Below are 22,558 nucleotides of genomic sequence, written 5' to 3'. Positions count from 1 at the left end.
TTTCCACTTTTTGCCATCACAAAAGAATTGCTAAAAATATTTTTACACGAATAGGTCCTTTCTCCCTTTCTTTGCTCTCTTTCATATTCAGACCTAGAATGTTATTGCTAGGTCAAAGAGCAAGCACATTTTATGGCCTTTTTAGCATGGTTCCAAATTTCTTTCCAGAATGGTTGTATCAGTTCACAGCTCCACTAATAGCATATTGGTGTTCCAATTTTCACACATGCCCACAAATATTCGTCATTTTTCTTTTTGTCACATTAGCTAGAAGGTTTGGTATGAGGTGCTACCTCGACATTATTTTAATTTGTATTACTCAAATTAATAATAATTTGAAACATTTAAAAAATCAGATTAAAGATAGTTTTAATTTCTTAATCTGTGAATTGCCTTTTAACATCCTTTGACCATTCATCAATTGGGGAATGATTTATATATCTTATAAGTTTGAGTTATTTCTCCATATATTTGAGAAATGAGGTCTTTGTCAGATATTTGTTATGAAATTCTGCCCCTTCCACCATTTTGTCTAATATTCTATTAAGATCCTTTTTGTTTGTAACAATTCCTGTCCCAACACTCCCCTCCTGTTAAAACTCACTACCTGCTTCTTTCACAGTCAAGATCCTTGTTCACTTTATTTTTTATACTATACTCTTCCCCCTTCAACTGTCTTTTACCTTTTTTTGAGGCTGAAGTGAGTGATATTCCCTAGGATGTTCCCACTTCACTCAACTTCATCTCTCTTCTTATTCTCCTTTGTGACTGCACTATTGAAAAAAATAAAAATAATGATTTCCTACCTCTTCACCCATCATCCAATCCATATTTCAGATAACCCTTTAAAAATACTTTAACATTTTCAGGTTTAGGATTTTTCTTTATTTTATTATTGATCCTTAATGATTGGCTTCTGAAAGGAAAACAGTTTCTTCTCCATTACTATAACTTAGTATTGTACTTTGACCCATTTAGTAATTTTAAGGTACTCAAATTTAGTTCCCTTTTTTAAAAATTGAAATTGCTCTTTCTATCTCTTCCTGTTGGATTTTGTCAGTAATATATAGAAATGCAGATGATTTGTGTGGGCTTATTTGATATCCTGTAACTTTGCTGAAATTGATTTTTCCAACTAGTTTACATACTTGACTCTCCAGATTTCTTTTTTTCCCCTATATTTCTTTAAGTAAATCATCATATCATCTGCAAAAAATGAGCTTTGTTTCCTTATTGTCTATGTTTAATCTTTCAATTTCTATTTCTTGTCTTTTTACCATAGGTAGCATTTCTAGAACAATATTCAATAACAATGATGATAATGGATATATGTGCTTCACTCCTGATCTTATTGAAAAGGCTTCTACTTTATCCTCATTAGGGATAATGCATATTTTTGGTTTTAAATAGATACTACTTATCATTTTAAGAAAAGCTCCATTAATTCTGATGCTTTCTAGTTTTTTTTAAAGGAATAGATGCTGTCTTTTGTCAAAAGCTTTTTCTGCATCTATTGAAAGAATCATATGATCATTGTTTTTATTATTCAGTTGTTCTATTATGACTGAACCTTGAATTCTTGATACACATCCATCTTGGGCACAGTGTAATCTTATGATATATTGTTGTAATCTTCTTGCTAGGATTTTATTTAAAAATTTGCATCAATATTTGATAAGGAAATTGGTCTATAGTTTTATGTCTTGTTTTTACTTCTCCCTGGTTTAAGTATCAAGACTAGGTTTATGTCTTAGAAGGAATTTGATAGGGATCTTTCATTTATACTTTTTTTCAAACAATTTATATAATATTAGAATTAATTGCTCTTTAAATATTTTGTAGAATTTTCATTGTTATGAGAAATATTTTTATTAAAGTATTGCGTTTACTACATCCCACAACTAGTAGTAGTCTCTCGGTGTTGGAGAATGACAATTGTCTTTGTGCATTTTCATCTACGGCATACCCTCATATGGCTTTGGAGTCCAAAGACTGAGGCGTAGAGTTTGTGGCACATAGGGCATGGGACACCAGTTGTTACAGGAGGGACATCCCACAACTATTGGTATGTTATCTGATTATTTTCATTATCTTTAATGAAATTTTTGATTGTTTCTATGATCTTTTCTTTGATCCACTTGTTCTTTAGGATTATATGAGTTTCTGATTTTTAATCTGTTTCAAAGGTACATTAATGCATGTACTTCTTAAAAAATTGTAATTAGAAATGATGTTTAATATTTCTGCTTTTGCATTTATTTGTTTTCATGGCCAAATATATGACCAATTTTTGTGAATGTGACATGCACAACTAAGAAATAGATATATGTCTTCCTCTTCCAATTCAATATTCCCCATATGTTTGTCATTTTTAACTTTTCTAAAATTTTATTTATTTTATTAACTTGCTTTTATTTTCTGGTTAAATTTATCTAGATCTAAGAGCGGTATATTAATATCCTCTATTAGTATAGTAATTTGTAACTGTCCTGTAACTTTTCTTGTGTCCAATTTGTATTTTTCTTAGAGGTTTTGTTTTTTTAAGATTTTTAAAGATTTTTTAAGACACGATCTTCTTCCGAGTTTGTGTCTTGAGCTTTCCTGCCATCATATAGTTTTTTATGGTCAGGCACATTGTTTGTCATTTGCTTATTTTTCCTATCTACTACTAGACTTTGGACTTTGTGTTTGGCTTTTCTTACCTCTTGAGGCAATATCTGGTCTGATCTTTGTCTTTTATGTCCTTCTGTGCTTTCCTGGAAGAAGTAGATACCAATCTGAGTGACAGTATACACTATGAGGTAAAGGCTTGAATAAACTAAAATGGATAATCATCTATAGAGGGATTCAGCAGTTATTATGTACCAGGCACTGTATTAAGTGCTGTACAGTTGTTTTATCATTTGATTCTCACAACAACCCTGAGAGGTAGGTACTATTTTTATTCCCATTTTACAGAAAAGGAAACTGAGGCAAACAAAAGTTAAGTGACATCCAAAGTAACATAGTTGGGAAGTGTTTGAGGTTGCGTTTTAAGTCACCTTATAATTTCTTGGTATTTATGAAGTTGCTTTTGAAGAGAGCAGAGTTCAATTGGAAGTTTTCACTTTATCACCTTTATCAGTAGTCCTCTAGCCTATTTATTATTCATTTTTCCTTGGTCTCTATTATTATTTAAAGAATTTCTTAAGAACAAAAAAGACAATTCCATCAAACTACAATATATTTCTTTTGGATCTACTCTGTACAAGGCCCTGTGCTGAAAAGTTCATGGGACTCAAAGGAGTGTTAGTTAAGAACTTGATCCACAAGGAACTTACAGTCTCTTATTAAGACAAAATATAAAAGTAAATAATTAATAAAAGAAATACATTAAAATCATTATTCAAGAAAACAATGGAAGACACATCATAAAGTATTTTAGAAGGGCAAATGAAGGAAATAAGTACTTAGTAAGAACTATATGTTTATTTTGACAAAATACTAGAATGAACAAAGGAGCAAAAATCAACCATTTGTGAGAATGAGGTTAATCTCTCTTCTCTGCTATGGCTCTGGTTCTATGCTTAGGTGTAAATGCTTTTTATTAAATTAAAATGAAGTCAGTGCTAAGTGTACAAAGGGTTGATATAGCTCTATGTGAAGATAAACCCCTCTCACTCCCCCACCCCTGGTTGTGGACTGGCTTCCCATTCCACCTGTGTGCCCATGCTGCATCACGAGATGCATGCAGGCACTACGAGAGGATAAAGGAAGGGACGCGAGGAGGTGTGCTCTCTCTATTCCCTTGGATGGCAGAGGGGAAGGACTATGTCTGAAAGAGCTAGCTATGTGGAGAGTCACATGGTCAGAATTTGATTAGAAAATAGACTTTAATCTCTATATATCTGCTTTCTTATCCAAGTGATTATTAATAAACTCTATGGGAACTTAGAACAAGGGATTATTAATTTAACTTTAACACCTCCTTGAATCAATCAAAGGCACTGTGTGGGAGACTGGGTCATGTCCTAAGTACTCTGCAGAAAAAAGGAGAAGCATCTTAGAATCTGGGAGGAAGAGATTCTGAGTGTCAGGATTTGAGAGGTGAGGACTAAGCTGTGGCAGGAAAGAGAAACAGGGAAGAGAACCTGTAGTTTTAAGTATATAGTCTGAGTAAAGTCCCAAGAAAAGTCTTAATGACCATTAAGTCCATCTGGTAGGGCAGCTAGGTGGCTGAGTGGATAGGGAGCCAGGCCCAGAGACCAGCGGTCCTGGTTTAAATTTGGCCCCAGAAGCTTCCTATCTGTGTGACCCTGGACAAGTCACTTAATCCAAATTGCACAGCCTTTACTGATCTTTCGCCTTGGAACCAACACAATATTGATTCTAAGACAGAAGATAAGGGTAGCTACCTATACAAAATGTAACACCAACTAGCCATTATTTAATTCCCAAGCTTAGATTAGTATTTTGATATCTTATTTGACTCAGAATATGAAAAATATTTTCCAGTAAAATTCAGAATATTAAAAGTTTAAGATGATATTTTTCATGGCGAGTTAGTTATGCCATTTACTTCTCCCCATCCTTTTCCTTAATCTAACCGTATTCCTTCTTTGTGATCCCCTGCCCCTTATCTGTACATCCAATCACATGCACTTGAATTTTCCAGCTGAATTGGTCAAAATATTTAGGCTACAAAATAAGATATTACATTGATACGGTTGATTAAAAGACTGGTAACGGAATTATCAGTTTCATCAGAAGATTCTGATGACCACATTAGAGACACGACTTCCCTTAAGACACTTATTATCAGATACCCATAGTGGTAACAGATGAATGAAGAACCCAAGAATGGGATTCTGATATCTAAACAATGGAATTGACATTGACTAGATCTGCATACCAATCGCATAGGGCTTTATTTCCAAAATCTTCTGACAAGGTCTTTTTTTCCCTCCCCACTACCACCATGGTAATGACATATTTTCTCTTTCACTCCAGATGGAAAAGCTTTTGCATTCAAATGAGAAGCTTCATATTTGACACAAAATTGGCTATATAAAGCAAAATTATTATGAGATTTTTCCAAACTGCACTTGAGTGCCTTTGACTGTACATCCTCACCTACAATGAAGATCATTGTGCAATAGCTTCATTACACTTCGATGTGCTATACATATCTCTTATAGCTCCAGCACATGTCCATTTATCTCACGATTAGGACTTATAAACATTTAACAAATGCCAGAACCACACTTTCATTTTTGATATATATTACCCACAAACAATGAGAACTGCAGCACAATGAGGAAGCCTTATTCAGGTCATTTTGAATATTATCATGTTTCTTGTACCTTGATGGGTTAGAGAGTAGTGGATATTGAATCAATAATTTATGATATAATCTATTCAAATCCAGAAAGTAAAAATTGGCTAAAATAGTTTTGAGTTATTTAAAAATATGCAACAATATAACATATAGAATAATAATACAATACATATTATTTGTTTTGAATATGTGATGAATTACAATAAATGTGTTTATCCATGAGAAACAGATTCTCACATTAGCTATGCCTAAAAATATTTGTCTCATTCTTCCCCTCTCTCACCACTTTCCACTCCCCCAAAGGCAGGAAATATAGTAAAGATTATATATATATATATATATATATATATATATATATATATATATATATAATCTGTGTCAATGTAGCTCATTCCCTCTCCTTCCTGAGTAACTTTACCTGTCTATCAAACATTCCTGACATACCACAGTTCTACCAGGTTTGTGTCTACGTATGTTCGATACATCAAAAAAAGTCAAGACTTTGGGCTTCTGAGGGGGAGAATCGAGAAAGAATCAGGGGAAGCCAGAAGAGAATGAAGAAAGAAGAAGTCAGGATGCAAAGCAGGCAAGTGGAGGGGAGGAGGAAAGAGACTGGCAGGCTAGGAACCACGTGGTCATGTTACTTAGGAATGATTGTCTACCCCTTCTAATAAACTTTATAAAATATATATCTGGGTAGAAATATTATTCAATTCTTACATATGGTGACCACGAAGGGACTTTTTTTTATTAGAATTTTAATTTTCTTCAGAGGGAAGTTTTTTGTAGGTATAGCTTAGGTAAAAAACAAAACAAAACAAAATGACTTCAGTTTGCTGGCCTGTCTTAATATAGGAAAGGAACCTTGGCAGAGAGAGGGAACAGGCTGCTGTTTTTTCCAGATCAGATCACATTGGATTGGTGAGAAAAGCTATTTCCCTGGTCGCATCCTCCCTGACTCCCCACCACACTCTTTTTTCTTTTGACTTGAATAGGGGTGAAGGAGTCTTTATGCCCATACAGAATCAGGTGGATTTTCGGGCCCAATGAGAGCTCCTGCTCTTTTATTTTCCACAGCATGCAAGGTCCTAGTGTTCCTCCAGCCTAGTGCAGTGCAGGGCAGGGGGAACCCCTTGAATGGATCCTGGGGGTCCTTCCAGGCTGTGGATTAGAGTTAAGGGCTCCCTGGGGCAGTAGAGAAGATAAGAGGACTCTCCACATGGTCTTCCCCCCAACCTGACATGTGAGAGTGGGGCAGTAAAGGACAGTCTGGTTTTCTCAGGTTTGTGAAAATGCAGGTTTTTAGCCATTGTGAGTGTAGTTGGCTGCTGTGACTGCACTCAGGACAGACTGGCCCTTGTGGACTGAGGGAACAGCTCACAGGGGTGGCCCCTAGGAATTGGTGTAAAACCCAAAAGGGACCTAGTTGTTGTTTTTTTTTTTTAAACCAAGGGGAACTAGAATCCAACAGGTCTTTCCCAGCCCATTGTCTACCGAACTTTCCCCTCTCACCATGCCCGCTGGGCTGCTGTGGCAGGGACCTGCTCAGAGACACCCATTAAATTAATCCTGGGGGTCCTTCTAGGCTGAGAACTAGGGTTAGGAACTCCCTGCCTCTCCTCCCCCCCCCCCCCCCCAGCATGTTTTCTCTTTGAATTTTTCTCTCCCTCCCCCACCCTCAAACTTTCCTGGAAGAGTGCCTGCCTTCTTTAGCATATCAGAAGCCACTCAAAGCTTTCCTGGAAGAGTGCCTGCTTTCTTTAGCATATCAAAAGCCATTTTTTTTCTTCTTTCCTTTATCTGACTACTTGCTTAGATAGGTCTACCCACAGGTGCCTTCCACCTTACATGCATTTATAGCGCTGCCTACTGTCGAGAATTAAAATTGCATGAAAATAAAAAGAATTCCTTTGCTACTGCTACTAGTGATGTAAAATAACGCTATTAAATTGAATACATTTAAATAAAAGGATTATTAATAGGAAATATTAATAATATTGAATTTAAATTAAAACCAAATTGCTAAAATTGAATAAAGTTAATATTAAATGAGATTAATTACATGCAATATTAAGAAATAATTTTAGAACACAATAGTATTAATAATACTATCAATAAAAATAATTATTAATTCTCAATAACAATCACTAATCACTCCTATGATTAATTACTAATACTTATTATTGATGATTGGTACTTGTTTATGGTTGTTAATTATTAATAACAATAATTATATCAAATGCATATTATTAATTATTGGTAACATTATGGATAATTATAATAAATATATAGTATAAATAAATGAATAAATTGTTATTAATTATTAATAACAACAATTATTACACTGAATACACATTCATTATTGACACTATTGCTGTGCTATAATTAGTTTCCTTACATTAGCTTTTTGTTTTAATCCTCCTCTTATTGCTTTCCACAATAGCATTGAAGAACTTTGTGTCTCCTTTTTTTTTTATGTTTTAGGAAATTTTCACTATTTAAGCTGACCATGTAGCAATACTCAAACTAACTTACATAGCACATACAGACTAGACAATATGGGAAATTCTGCAACATATCAAGAAACAGAAACTATTCCTTCTGATTCATCCCTGCATAAATTTCTAAATTCCTGGAGTGATCCTAATTTCCTAAGGAGAATTGGATGACAAAAAATAAAAGAAAAAGCTTACAAAGCTAGAAAGCTTTGTAAGGCATGGTTGGACATATCTTTTACCTGGTCAAAATATGGCTCTTTTGACTTCAAGATCTTGAAAGATTTGAAGTTAACCATTAAAAACAAATATTTCAAAGATTATAAATATTGGTACTAATGAGTATATCATGTTTATAAATTGACCATCCCCTCCATTGAGGAAACCATTCTTTCTTTGGAACCAAACCATTCTAGCTTAACTCCTTCAGTGAAATCTAGCAAGAAATATGCTCTATCATCCCACCTGGCCTATGAGGAAGTTTCTCCTCATATTGACCCAAACCAGGACTTGAACCCCTCAGCTCCTCTCCCTGTCAGACCTCACTCATCCCCTACTCCTCCCATCCCCTTTCCCCCAATCTACCTTTCTACCCTAACTACCCAGTGCCCACCCATCTCCCCTATCCCCACCAATACCATCCCCACTTCAATCCTTTTCCTCCTTCCTACCCACCTTACTATGACTCCTCCAGATCTCACCCATCCTACTCCTCTCCACCCCACTCCAGTTCCTCCCCTGTTCCTCTCCACCCTGTCCCCAGTCCCACCCCCAATCCTTTTTGCTCTGCCTCCCCACCTGTGACCAGCTCCATTAAACCACCCCATCCACTTCCCCTACTAGCCTCACTGCAACCCACTCCATTGAACTCCAGAACACAGGTCAAGCAGCAGTTGCCACATGTGATTCAAATAAAGGTCTTACCCCTCTAAGAGTTGTTCCTACATATAACAGATGGGGAGATTTAGTAAACATTAGACATCCATCATACACCTTTTTCTCCACAGGACATTGACAGATTCAAAGAAAAAACACCTTCCTGTGAAGCTGAGCCTGTGGTGGTGATAAATAAGTTTGAAAGCATTTTTTCATACAGATAATTCCACATAGCTTGACGTAGAAGATTTGCTCTAGGCCTTGCTAACAGGAAGGGAAAAGATTTGGCCTGTTAATCAGGCCAAAGGAGAGGGAACAACTCATTGGCCAACTGAAGATCCCAAATGGGACCCACATTTAGAGCAAGATTACTTACAACTGTACCAGGCTAGAAATGCATTGATAAAAGCTATGAAAGCCTGTTCTGATAGGCCTGGAACATAGACTAAATTTTAAAATCTTAAGCAAGAGGATAGCAAAAATCCCACCCAATTTATGGATAGACTGATTGAGCTGGGAGGAAGATACATTGAGTTTGATCTGGATAGAGAATGGGACCTTAGACAAATAGGAATATAATTTGTGAAAAACAGTTGTAAGGTAGTTAGGAATTATTTTATGACTAGCTGTCCAAACTGGTCTACTATGGACCTTGAAGAATTGAAAAGAGTGGCAGTTTATGCTTTTGAGGGACATAAGGAAAAGGAGAAGGAGAGTACTGATTTAATGGAATCATTAAGGAAGGAAATAAAGGAATTTACTGCTAAACAGGGTGAGAAGGATTAGGAGAATGCTACTTTAGTAGAGACGTTGAGGAAGGAAATAAAAGAATTAACTAAAACAGTTGTAAAAGTAAAGCAAGGCGAGATCATAGTTCCCTTACATGAATCCACCAAACAACTACTAACATGTTATTTTTGTGGAAAAGTTGGTCATGTAATTATGAATTGTAACAAGAGGAATCAGGAAAATAGGAATAGAATATAATGATGGTGCTAGGAGGAATAGTTATTCCAATGAGGCAAATCAAAACTCACATCAAACATCTGTACTCAATGGGAGTACTCCCCTCAGTATGGGGGACCCCAGAGGTGTGGACAAAGAAATTCAGATGAATGATGATACTTGCAAGGAGAAGGAACCTCAAAGTGTATGGAGATGAATTTTAAGCCTTTTCATACCTGATTGCCTTATTGATGTTAACTGTTTCAGTTTGTTCCCCTCCACAGAATGAAGAAGTCTCTGTAACTCAATAAATACAAAATGTATATAATTGACTTTTAATCACTTCATGAGTTATCAAAATTGAAACAGTCTGTTACATTGTCTTTATTTGTACCTTCCCTGTGACTATGATTGTACTATAGAAGAATATCTTTATAAAAGCCCATAAATAGCATTTTGTTCCTTTTTTGCCTTTGTTAATTGTCACATATATGAAGATGGATGTACTCCATAACATTGGTTTCAACCTGTATACAAGTTTTGGAGAATTTACTTGTTTAATAATTTAAATTTTTTTAATGGGTCTTCAGACATGGTTTTCCGATATCTGAGAACATCCCTACCTCTGATCATTTATTTGCTTGCCTGTGAGTTGTTTGTAATAAGAGGTAAGGTTCTATTTGTAGTTGAGGTAAAGTGCATTGACATTGTTATATTGTTCTATCTCTGCATTTATTGTAAATGTAATAGATATCTGCAGTGATTTTCACTTTTTAGTCCTTGGCTCCACATGAAAATGGTTGGTATATATTGGAGACAATTCTATTACACTGTTACAGTCTCATACCAAGGCAAAGGGAGGTGGCTTAGTTAATCTATGATGTGTTATAATCTCATTCAGTAGGTGGGAATGATTTTTCTTGTGAAGCCTAGTAGCTTTGAAATGGATTTCTTATATTTGTAATTCTTCATCAACTGTACAGCATTTTTTTTTGGGAGGGGGTTCTCTCCTACCAAATTTTGGAATGATGGTAATAACAGACTGTTAAAAAATATCTTTGCCAAAGTTGAAAGATTGGCTAAATCTGTACAACTTGTGACAAGTATCCATGTTTTCAAAAGGTTTTTTGGATGTCACACAGCAAGTCAGTGAATCCTAATGATAGTGAGTTTGTTTCCAGTTATCCTTAAATAGGCTTTTATAATTTTGGGAATTTTGATATTTTTTTATTTTTTAGAATCTGTATTAGTTGTACTACTGTTTTTAAAAGGGTTTTACCTGGTAAGAAAAAATTATGTGCACTCACATTGAGGATCCCGGCCAAGTTAAGAGTGATATAAATTTCATTTCTGAGTGAACACCTTTTGTGTTGTGCCTCTGCTTGGCTAACACATTATAACATGGAATATGAACTGTGAAATTATTATTTTAAATTATTTTTTCTCTTTATGTTTGTAGTAGGATATTTGATTTTTTCTAACCTTGGTGATACTTGAAGTACATAAAATCAGTATTAATTTTTTTTGTTTGAAGGATAAAGTTTACAGTATAAGTTTACAGCATCTGTTAGCCCTTGTAATATGCGTACCCCAAAGGCTTTTGATTATAGAAACCTGCCATTTATTGATAAATGTCATGGAACTTTGTTAAAAGATTATGTCTGATTCCAGGAGAAAGGAACAAAAGAGCCAATACACAGTACCAAGTAGCATGAGGTCAAAACAGACCAAATCCAATTCAGGGAGGATTGTTGAACTTCTATGCCAATACAAAAGAACTTGAACCTAGTGTGCAAATCGAGGTTGTGGTGCTTGACATATGTTAAGATGCAGGACTTCCTTGAACCACACTCCTTGTGCAATATTCTGTCAAGTATCTCAGGTTGCCTATCATCCTGGCTCCCCCTATCTGTGACAGTTATGGTAAAATCAGTCCAGGGAATGAGTTTCCCAATTTTCTGCTGAAACTTAGTCCTTTCTCTCTTATAGTTTGGTAATTTTCTGTAATCCTGGCTGCAAATGTGTAAAGTGCTGTATTGCTGCTATTGTCCTACAGGTCTGTGGGACATAAGTCACTTTAATTGGTCCTTGCTGTGATTCAAGAACCTGTTAGTTTTATTTTATTTTTTACTCAGTATTTTATATGTGTAAGATTCCTTGTTTTATTTTTTTTAATCATTTTTATACTTCCTATTATTTTTATACAGAATTTAATTCTTGTCTTTTATTTGGGATTTATTTGGGTGGTTTGTTTTTGTTTTGTTTTTTCTTTTGACAATTGTTTCATATACCTCATAACTCAGTCATGTATCCCAGTGTGATTCTGGAGTTGGTCAACACCCGCCTCAGGGGGATTGTGTAATTATCCTAAAATGCAAGATTTAAATTTTTTGGAGAAATTTCAGGAAAAGAAACTTGCCAACACCCCAAAATCAAGAAAGTGGATCCTTTTGGAGAAGGTTCTGTAAAGATGCCTGAAAAAGCCACACACTGCATCAAAGGATCCAGAATGAACTTTGAGATATGGTGAACTGAGTTGAAGGGGTTGAAAGTACTGATTCTGAATGTAAACTCATGCCAAAGGGGACTGTCCCCTAATTGGCATTTTGTCAATGTGTCTACCAGTTTTTGTATTTTACTCTCATCTATAGCTAATGTAACTCCCTCTTAGAAAAATGCTATATTGTATGTACTTTTAGCTAGAAGGTATTTAGAGTATAAGACAGTTATATTTAAATCATCCATTGGGGAGACAGGTCTCCCAAAGGATCACAGGGGAATTTGTGTCAATGAAACTCATCTCCTCCCCTTCCTCAGTAACTTTACATGTCTATCAAACATTCCTGACATACCACAGTTGCGCCAGGTTTGCGTCTGCATATGTTCAGTACGTCAATAAAAGTCAAGGCTTTGACTTTTTATTTTTTAAATATATTTTTACATTTATATATATTTATATTTTATATTTTATTTTATTTGAGAAAGAATCAGGGGAAGCCAGAAGAGAATGAAGAAGGAAGAAGTCAGGATGCAGAGCAGGCAGGTGGAGGGAAGGAGGAAAGAGACTGACAGGCTAGGAAACATGTGGTCAGGTTACTTAGAAATAATTCTCTACCCCTTCCAATAATCTTTATAAATTATATATCTGGGTAGAAATATTATTCAATTCTTATATATCATATTATACATATTTCTATGTTCTTCATATTAGGAAGCAAGACACATTGTTTACACTAGGGAAAAATTCATGGAGGAAATAAAGTGAAGAATGGTATGTTTCAATCCATGTTTGGACTCTATCTATTCCTTTTATGGCTGTGGGAATCCTTTTTCATCTTGAGTCCTTTGGAGTTGTCCTGGATCCTTGTCTTGTTGAAAGAGGTTAAGTCATTCATTGTTGATCACTATCATTGTTATGTGTAATATGTTTTCTTGATTCTGATTACTTTACTTTGCATCACTTCATATACATCTTTCCAGATTTTTTTGCCATCATCTTGTTTGTCATTTCTTGTGGTACATTAAAATCATATATTACAGCTTGTCCAGCCATTCCCCAGCTGATGGGCATCCCTTCAGTTTCCAGTTCTTTGCCACCATAAAAAGAGCTGCATAAATAATTTAAAACTTTTAGTTCATTTCCCTTTATTGCCCTAGGAAATAAACCTCAGTGGTATTACTGGGTCAAAAGGTATACATGGTTTTATAACTCCTTGAGTATAATTCTAGTTTGTTCTCCAAAATGGTTGAATTAATGCACACTTCCACTAACATTGTATTAGTGTCTCTATTTTTCCACTTCCCCCTCAACATTTGTCATTTTGTCCTTTTATTATTTTAGCCAGTCTGATAGGTGTAAGATGACATCTCAGGGTTGTTTTGATTTATGTAATCAATAATGATTTGGAATAGGCAGATTTTATTTGAAAAAAGTTAAAAAGCAAAAAAAAATAATGTTAATGAACCACCAAGGCTACACTTCATATTTTATTAAGTCCTCCATGGATAAATTGCTTTATGTCTCATTATGGTATAGGGGCAGCCTTGTATTCTCAAAGGTTGTAACAGTGAGCCATGAGCTCTGACTACTCATACCAAGCTAGAAAGTCCTTAAATATGATCCCATTGATGGGTTATATATCTCTTGTCTTTATTGATTTCTCTAAATATGGAGGAGCTCATCAGTAGGTTGACGAACTTTTGGCATGAGCAAATCATAAGCCATTAATTAAGTTATGGAAGGGATGTGATTTGTACCTGTGGAGAAACTACCCATTTTGGTAAAATTACAGATATGTGGAGTCTTGTTGTATTCAAGATTGCTTTTTATTTCTCACATGCAACGTTGAATAGTATTTGGAAGGTACAATGGTGTGGTAGTGACCTGCTAACCATACATTGTTTTCCAGTTTCCTGTAAGTTTAAATAAGGTAATATTATTCATCATTTACTTCCATAGTTAGCATTTTGAAAGAATTTGAGGAGCCAATTTAACTATTGTTCCAGAGAAAATAAAGAACTTATAGGTATAGAATAGTCACCTTTGGTGGTACCTTAACTCTTGGTGTCTCATTGTGTGGAGACAATAACTTGGGAGATGGTTCCATGCAAAAGATATTCCTTATACCCACAAAATAGCTTATTCACTTAGCCATATTAAATGAATATCAGGGAATGAATTATTAAATTAATGTCATAGTATTAGTATTTTAAATTATAAATGCTTTCTACAACCTGATTTTTTTCTTCCTACAGAAATGAAATTCTTTTCTTACCTTTTATCCAACATCAGGTAATTTAAAAAAGCTATTAACAGCTATTGCAATTTAATTGGATAATATTCTTCAGGGTTAAGAAACTATCGATATTTATTGAATAGTAACTATAAGTAAGCTCATTAGAGTAATTAGATTTGTCCATTAAACTTGGAAATTGCTAAATTTTAACTCTAGATTAAAGAAGAGATACCATTCTGTTGAGAGTCTCACTAAATTAGGTGCAGATTGCATTTTATTCTTATGAGAAAATTTGATCTCATGAACTAAATAAATTACTAACTTTTTTTCTACTGATACTTCAGAAGCACCTAGACCAGTGATAGTGAACCTTTTAGAGACAGAGTGCTGTGCCTCATCCCCATCCTGCCCCCAGACTGAGTGCCCTTCCTATTCCCCCCAGAGAGGCAGTGCAATACTCCATTCCTGTGCCTCCCCTCATCCTTCCCTTATCCCAGACAACAGGGGAGGGAGGAAGTGTTCCAACTGGGCTCCTGGGAAGAGGGGCAGGCGATGAGAGGTGCATGTGGAGAGAGGGAGGAGAGTGACTTCAGCACTCCACTCCCCTCCAGCTATGTACCTTGTTGTGAGCTATTCTCCCCTCAAATTAGATTCTCTCCAACTCTACCAGGGGAATCACCTTCACCATAGACTCAACAGGCTGCAGTCTGCACTGCCCCTCGTGCAGCATGTGAACACCTTCCCCTCGTTTCTCCAGACAGGAAAGGGGAGGAAGTGCTTCCAATGGACTGCTAGGCAGAGGGGTGGGTAAAGGGAAGAATGTCCTCAGGTGCATGGAGAAGGGGAAAGGAATAGCTTTGCCCTGTGTCCTTCTGGCTTTCTCGTAATGAAGTCTGGAGGGTGACTGCAGGCATGCCTCCAGAGAGGATTCTGTGTGCCGTCTTTGGCACCCATGCCATAGGTTCACCATCACTGACATTGGAAGCAACTGATGAACTAATCAATCAATCAATCAATCAATCGTCATTTAGTAAGCATTCACAATGTGTAAGGTGCTGTGCTAGGCTAATAAAAAAGGCTATTTTAAAGCATGCCTGATTAATATGAAGAAAAAGAAAAATTGCAAGTGAAAGTGTATAAATAAAATATATATACAGAGAGAACATCACTTTCAGCCTGCTACTGTTTGCCATTGCATTTGTGTGGGAGATATATATGTATATAGTTGAATAAATTAGGTGCAATATATAACTGTAGAAAGACCAAATCAAAACCAAACTTTGCCTAATGTTTTTTCTTTTACTCTATTTTGAATCATGATAATTTGGAAGTTAAATGTCTTGCCCCCATTTTTAATTAATTTTACATTCATAGAGATCAGGGATTATATAACATGTGTATTTGTTTTCTGAGCACTTAGAATAGTACTTTTGAATACTAGATATTAAATAAAATAAATAATTTAATTTTTTAAGAGAAAGGGATGTCATTTACTATTTCCATCCCTATCTTGGGTCCCTTCCATAGTCAGGTAATCTTGAAAAACATATTTAGGGTTTTGGAGAGTATAATTTCTCTATTGTATTTTTCCATATTTCTGGAAATAACATAATAGGTGTTAGGAGTAAAATTTGTGGTTGGTCTGAATATTTGAGAGTTGGTCTCCAGGGATTTACTTACTAAATCCCAATGAATTACTCAAGTCAGAATGGCTTTTATGGTAGTTTATTTACAAATAGAAGGAAGAAATTGAGGAAATGAGAGAGAAAGAAAGAGAGAGAGATAGCTGCTCTGGCCTGGTCTGAATGAGGCAGGAATTCAGAGGCCCCAGAAAGGTAGGTGGGGGGTGGGCGGCAGAGAATTAAACTTAACATGGCTTCCATACACAAGGCTAGGAAGTGTCTGAACCCAGATTTGCATCTAGGACCTCCCATCTGAGTGCCTGGCTCTCAATCCACTGAGTCACTCAGCTGCCCCTTCTTTTATGATTTTTAAACATTGTAGTTCTAGGGCTAGGAATAGATACATCTAGTTTAATTTCTTTATGAATACAGCATTATGAACTCTTAGGCTCATTCTCTCAGTCCTGATTGGTGCTGGCTGATCAAGTCCCCAGTTTTTGTTATTTGTGTTGTTCACTTGTCTAAGTCTTGTTCCACTCAACTTTCCTAGTATCTGAGGTCAGATTTGAACTTTCAGGCCTGACATTCTATCCCCTGTACCATGTATTTTCCTTTGTATTTTTCAAGTCCCCAAAGGAATGTTTAATTCTTTTCTTCAGTACATTTCTTAACCTGATTTCATCCAATTGTTGGAAACACTTCTGCTCCTTTCTAATTTGATTAATTGAGTTTGTTGGCATTTGGTTTGTGCTTTTGATTGATTCAAAAGAAGTATCTAGGAATTGCCCATCCTTACTTTACTCATTTGATTGATTTTTGTAAAACAAAACAGCATCCTCATCTGATAAAGATATCTTGGCTTAGAGTATCTATTTAGTTACATTAATTGTGGTCAGGGTGTGAGACATGCCTAATTATAGTTTTGTAATTTCTCTTACATATAAACAAGGTTATGTACTTTATTTGTATACCTATGTTTATATTAATTCTTAATGAAGGATAAGAAAAGACCTTGAACTCCCTCATTGCACAATCTTTAAATAGCATTCTCTATTATCATTTCATTCTAATTTACTCTAATCTCTAAAGAGGTGTCCCATCTCCTCCCAAAGGGTATATTGCCTACCCACCATCTATTCTTATCTTCTCAAGCAAATTACTCACATTGTCATCTTATCTCTCTAATATTTAGTCTCTCTCTATCTACTGGTTTTTTCTCTTTTCCCTCAGAATACATTCAAGTCTCCCCATCCTTAAAAAAATCCTAGAAAGCCCCCCAAAGGTTCACTAGATCCTCTCATTCCCTTACACTCTTTCCTCTCTCCACTTTCACATTCAAACTCTTAGGGAAAAGAAAAAAAAAAGTCTACTCTTTGTTCTCATCATCTCATTTTTCATTTGCTTCTCAACTCTTTACACACCCCTTAACTGAAACTGAATAATCTTTACCAAAGTGTTTTTCCTTGCCTCTTGTCCTTCTTATCTGTCCTTTCCTTCCCAGCTTCCTCAGCTAGGTTAAGCCACACCAAAGCTTTGTCTATTCATCATGGCACAGATGCCTCCCAGATCATGATTCTCCAGCTTTACTCTCTTTCCTGAACTCTAGTCCTACGTTACAAACTTCCTATTTCATATTTCGAACTGGATGCCCGTAGAGATCTCAAACTAAATATGTTAAAAATGGATCTCATTCTCTTTCCCCCTAAACTGACCATTCTTACGAACTTCACTATTTCTCTAGGGCTTTACTCTCTCTCCAGTAAGTCGGGTTTGTAATTTTGGTGTTGTCTTTGACTCCCCACTTATCCTCTCAGTTTTGAGAACTCATCATTTCTATTACCACAACCTCCTCACTCACTCGTTCATAGGGAACATCAGAACTTCTTCTCCAGACCACAGAAATGGACCCCTTGCTGATCTCCCTCCTCAAAGTCTTTCTCTAATCCAATCCATTCTTGACCGACACCAAAGAATTTTACCTAAAGCAGAGATCTAATAATGCCATTTCCTCTTCTTCTCTAGGACCAATTAAAACTCTAGTTTAATATTCAAAGCTCTTAGCAACCTGACTCCATTCTACCTTACCTAGGCTTATTATATATATATATATAGCTTTTGCCTAGGAATTCTCAGTTCCACCATACTGATCTTAATATGCTGCAAGGATTAAAATTCCTTGGAAACTATGTGTTAATTTATAATTATTTATTAGTAAAAGTTAGAGAGATAGAGAGAGAAATATCACCGGGTTATCCTAACTAAAAACAAAACAAAACAAAAACCACCTCCATGTTGCCTGGGCTCCAGTTCCCAGATGAGGCTGAAGAGCATTGAACACTCCAGACAAGTCCTGGTTCTAGCCAGGGATGGAGCCCTGAGGGGAAGAGACTCAACTACTTACTGCTCAGCCCTTTTTCTCATAAGGTCAATGATGTCCCTCCTTCTGAGTCTCTGACTTGCTCTTGAGGCCAGACTCCCAGACACATTACCTGTTCCATGGAGGCTCCTGCTCCACAATTCACTGTATCCCGACTCCATACCTGCACAGTTAAGAGGTTCCATTTTATATTCATTCCACATAGTTCTTGACGTCCAAAATTCTATCTCCCTTCTTTGTGCCTTTACAGTTTGACTACGTCAGCTAGCTCTTCTGCAAAACTCTTTCCTTGCTTACATTTCACCCTTTTCTCTTTTCCCCTCTAATAGTACCTAATTCTTCAATCTAACCTGTCTGCACACATGTAGATGTGCACATTCTATTTTCCCCTCCTTCCTTCATTATTATATAGGATACTTAAGGGAAGAGACCATTTCATTCTTGTCTTTATATTCCTAGCATGTTAGTACTGTTTGGTAGATATTAGGCACTTAATATGTGCTAATTGATTAATTAAATTTCTTATTATTTTGCTTAAAGACATTAAGTCATTTGGGATTTTCTCTTCCATTGCTTGCAGGAATCTTTTCAGTTTTGGATTTTTATTCATAAAAACTTTCAGATTTTTTTGGCCTTCTCTGTTAAAACAAAATACTTTCAGGTGTTGTAAATGTGGAGTCCAATGCTATTTACAAAATAATATAATATGATATAATATAATAGAACATATTTATACAATTTTATATAACATCCTATTAATATATTTATATATAATGTATATATAATTATAATATAATAAAATATTTTTTCCATCTTTGATTTTTTCTTTTTAAAAAGTTTGATATGAATCTAACATATGTGATTTCAGAATTTTTTCAGTGTCAATCTGGCTTTATGATTATGTGTCTTGGTGAATCTAAATTAGGATTTCTCTTTGTTGTTCTAAATAGTCTCTCTACTTGTAAATAAATTGTTGCCTGATCTACTCTATTGTGGAGAATTTTTTTTCTAATTCCTTAAATATGGTATCTGGCTAATTTTCTTTTCCTGCATATTCTAGGATAATTTTTAAAATTAAAAGTTGCACACTTAAATCATCCATTTTTTATAGTCATACTTTATTTATTGTCATTATTTATTGATCTTTTTCTTGATTTAGTTGATTCTATTTGCTGCTTCCAAAGATAGTTTTAGATTTGGAGTGTCATTTTGGATTTCTAAATTGTTATATCTTTTCTTCTAGTGTTTGTTTAACTGCTTTAGAATCTTGCTTTAATTACTTTGATGCATTTATCAAACAACGTATTTTTTGGACTTAATTCTTCCATCTTATCTATGACGTTTCAGCTTTAATTTCTGAAGGCATTTTTCTCTCTTTGTTGTAGAAGTTCTTTACTGAACAACTCAAGTTTCCCTCCTAGCACAGGGGGGATACAGGTGATCCATGGAAGCTGGGATGGATAGGCCAGGTGCCATGAGGGATATTTTGGTTTGGCTCAGAGGTCTGGTTGGTGAAAGAAAGAAGGTGGCTTTTAAAAATATCATTTTTGTGGGGACAAAGGCGGGGACCCCAGGAGGAAAGAGTTCTGTTTAATGGAGCCCCCTTTAGAATACTACTGGGCTGCAGAGTGAGCCTTGGCCCCAGATGGCTTTCGATGTAGGGATGGTACTTTTTAGTACTTGGTTTTGGTGGCAGGAGGAAGGTGGCTTGAGGTCTGCAGTAGCATATAAAGCAGTCCTGGCAGCTTTCCTTCCCTGGCTATGGGTCAATTCAGAGCATGACAATAGGGGGCCAAAGATGCCTCAGCTTCACAGTTTCAGGCAAATGGAAGCAGATCATTCCCCACCTTTCTGATTAGGTCTGTCTGTTCCAGTGTGGTGGTAGACAGTCCCAGGGATCTTCCTGAGACCTTAATTGTGCCCTGGTCACTGGAGATGATTCAGAGGAAGCTCAGGCTTTGGCCAGAAAGCTAAGAAACCTAAAGTTTTTCTAGCTGAGACTTTCTGTTGGTTAGTCATACATCAAAACATGGTGCGATCAGGTCAGTGCCAGGCAGAAGGGAGGGGAGAGGAGGGGAAGACCAGACTTACAAACCCACCAGATCCTCGCCTGATAAATGAGATATGTCTGTGGATAGCGACTCAGGGGACAAAAGTAGCACCAGACTACAGCCCTGGAGGCAGCCACAGCAGCTGTAGTTTCTCCCTTTTCTCAGGTAGCTCCCAATCCTCACTTTATTTCCGTTCCTCCCTCTTCCCTCATGTTTCTTGATGGAATGAAGAGTTGGGGGCTACTTTGGGCTCAGTCCAGAGGCTTCTGGAGGCACCAAATTCTTACTCTTCTAACTCCTCACACTTGTTGACCAGAAGCGCTTGAGCTGAATTCTGTGACAATCTTTTTCAAGGTGAAAGTAATAAGCTGACATTTCTGCCTATCTCCATTGCATTGAGAGTCAATTCTTGATGATGGAAGGAAGCAGTGATGTGGATAATTAAACAGAAATGGATTTCCCCTGCCCTCTTCCATTAGCATGGGTGGAAGTTGGGGCTCCGACTAAAGGTATTTAGTCAAGGTAAAGGGAAATGACACGAGGTTATTTTGAGCAAATCACTTCATCTGTCCGAGCCTATTTCTTTTTTATAGAAGATAATTTCTGCCCATTTTGGTACTAAATTCTTTACATTCTATATCCTACACATTTGATTTAACATTGACCTAAGCAAAGCCTGAGAAAAAAGTCTTTGGAAGAGATGTGAAATAGGGGAAATGTCATGGACACTGACACCAGTGGAGCTGCACTCAAATGCTGCCTTAGATTCTTGGCTCTGGGATACAGGGTGGGTCCTGTTAGCCCTCTAGACCTCAGTCTCTTCATCTCTATTTGGCACCCTCTCCGAGACAGCTTTCTGAGCAGTGGCTGGGAATCTCCAGAGGGTAGAAGCCCCAAAGGTGGCTGACTGCTTCTCTCAGGATCTTGAGGGTCACGTAAACCCTGCTTCTGACCCACCACCTATAGGTTTCCCATTATGAATCCCCCAGTGAGGAACGGTTAGCTTTTAGCATGCATAGAGAACAAGTGTGGCGAAGAGGCACTCGTGACTTTTGTTCCTAGAGATGCTTTTCTCTCATTGGGGAATCCTCCTCTATGCTTACGCTACATTTAAATCTCTCCTGGGCTAATATTTGTTAATGTAAAAAAGAAGTCCAGACCCACACAAGCAGCTACAAAAGGACACTTTTCAAATGAGGACAGAGAAGACAGTACTCTTATGGCTATCCCATGGCATCCGACATAGGGACACACACCTACCAGCAGAGTCATCTGCATCTCAGATTCCTGGGAAATATGCCAAGAATGGAAACATCCCCAGAACTGAACAACTTGAGGGCATATTCATACCTTCGGGAGGTCTGCCAAAGACAAACAATTGGCCTATTACTTAGGCGACTGGGAAAGAGATTGTAGTCCAAGGCGACCTAGAGCACCTGGGAGAGCAATGAATAAGAGACACTCAGAAGACGAAAAGGTCCTTGAGAATTGGCTCTATGTCCTGTTCCTGTCTATGGTGTTCAGTGGCTGCTTGATGATTGTTCAGACCAGGACAAGGGTCGGTCTAGGGTTTCATGGGTTAATTTGGGGTTTCATAAACAAAGTCATTATATTATATAGCTCATCGGTGGCTAAACCAGATACTTCTCTGGCAGTGGGATTGTCTATTCTTTAGACTCTCCCTTTCCATTTTTTTCTCAGATGCTGAGAAGAGGAAGACACCAACAGTGACCCAATTCCCATGTTGGATCCTTGCTGGCTTGGCTGTTCAACGGACACCCTACAATCTTTCCAGACCTTTTACTATCCGGAAGGTCACTGCCTGGACAGAAGCCTCTCTTGGTTACTACTTGGTGGCTTCCCAAGTGCTCTAGCTTTTGCTGTAGTTTAGAATGGTATCTACTACTGGCTCTAGTCACTGATGCTCTCTATGACAGGAAGCTAGTGTTTCACAAGTTTACATTTCTCTCGTCTTGGGATATTATTGCCCAAGATCGCAGAAGAATAAACAGAACAAATCTAGAGGTCCTCTAGAATCGTGGATGGAGAGCAAGTTGGTGGAAGAATGTGTCCGGGGCCCTTGCCCCAAGTGAGGGAGAGATGGGCGAGTTGCATTGATTGGGGAGAGCAGTGATGGAG

The sequence above is a fragment of the Monodelphis domestica genome, chromosome 3 (assembly GCF_027887165.1).
Source record: "Monodelphis domestica isolate mMonDom1 chromosome 3, mMonDom1.pri, whole genome shotgun sequence".
Taxonomy (NCBI): domain Eukaryota; kingdom Metazoa; phylum Chordata; class Mammalia; order Didelphimorphia; family Didelphidae; genus Monodelphis; species Monodelphis domestica.
Note: the sequence above shows the minus strand (reverse complement) of the source record.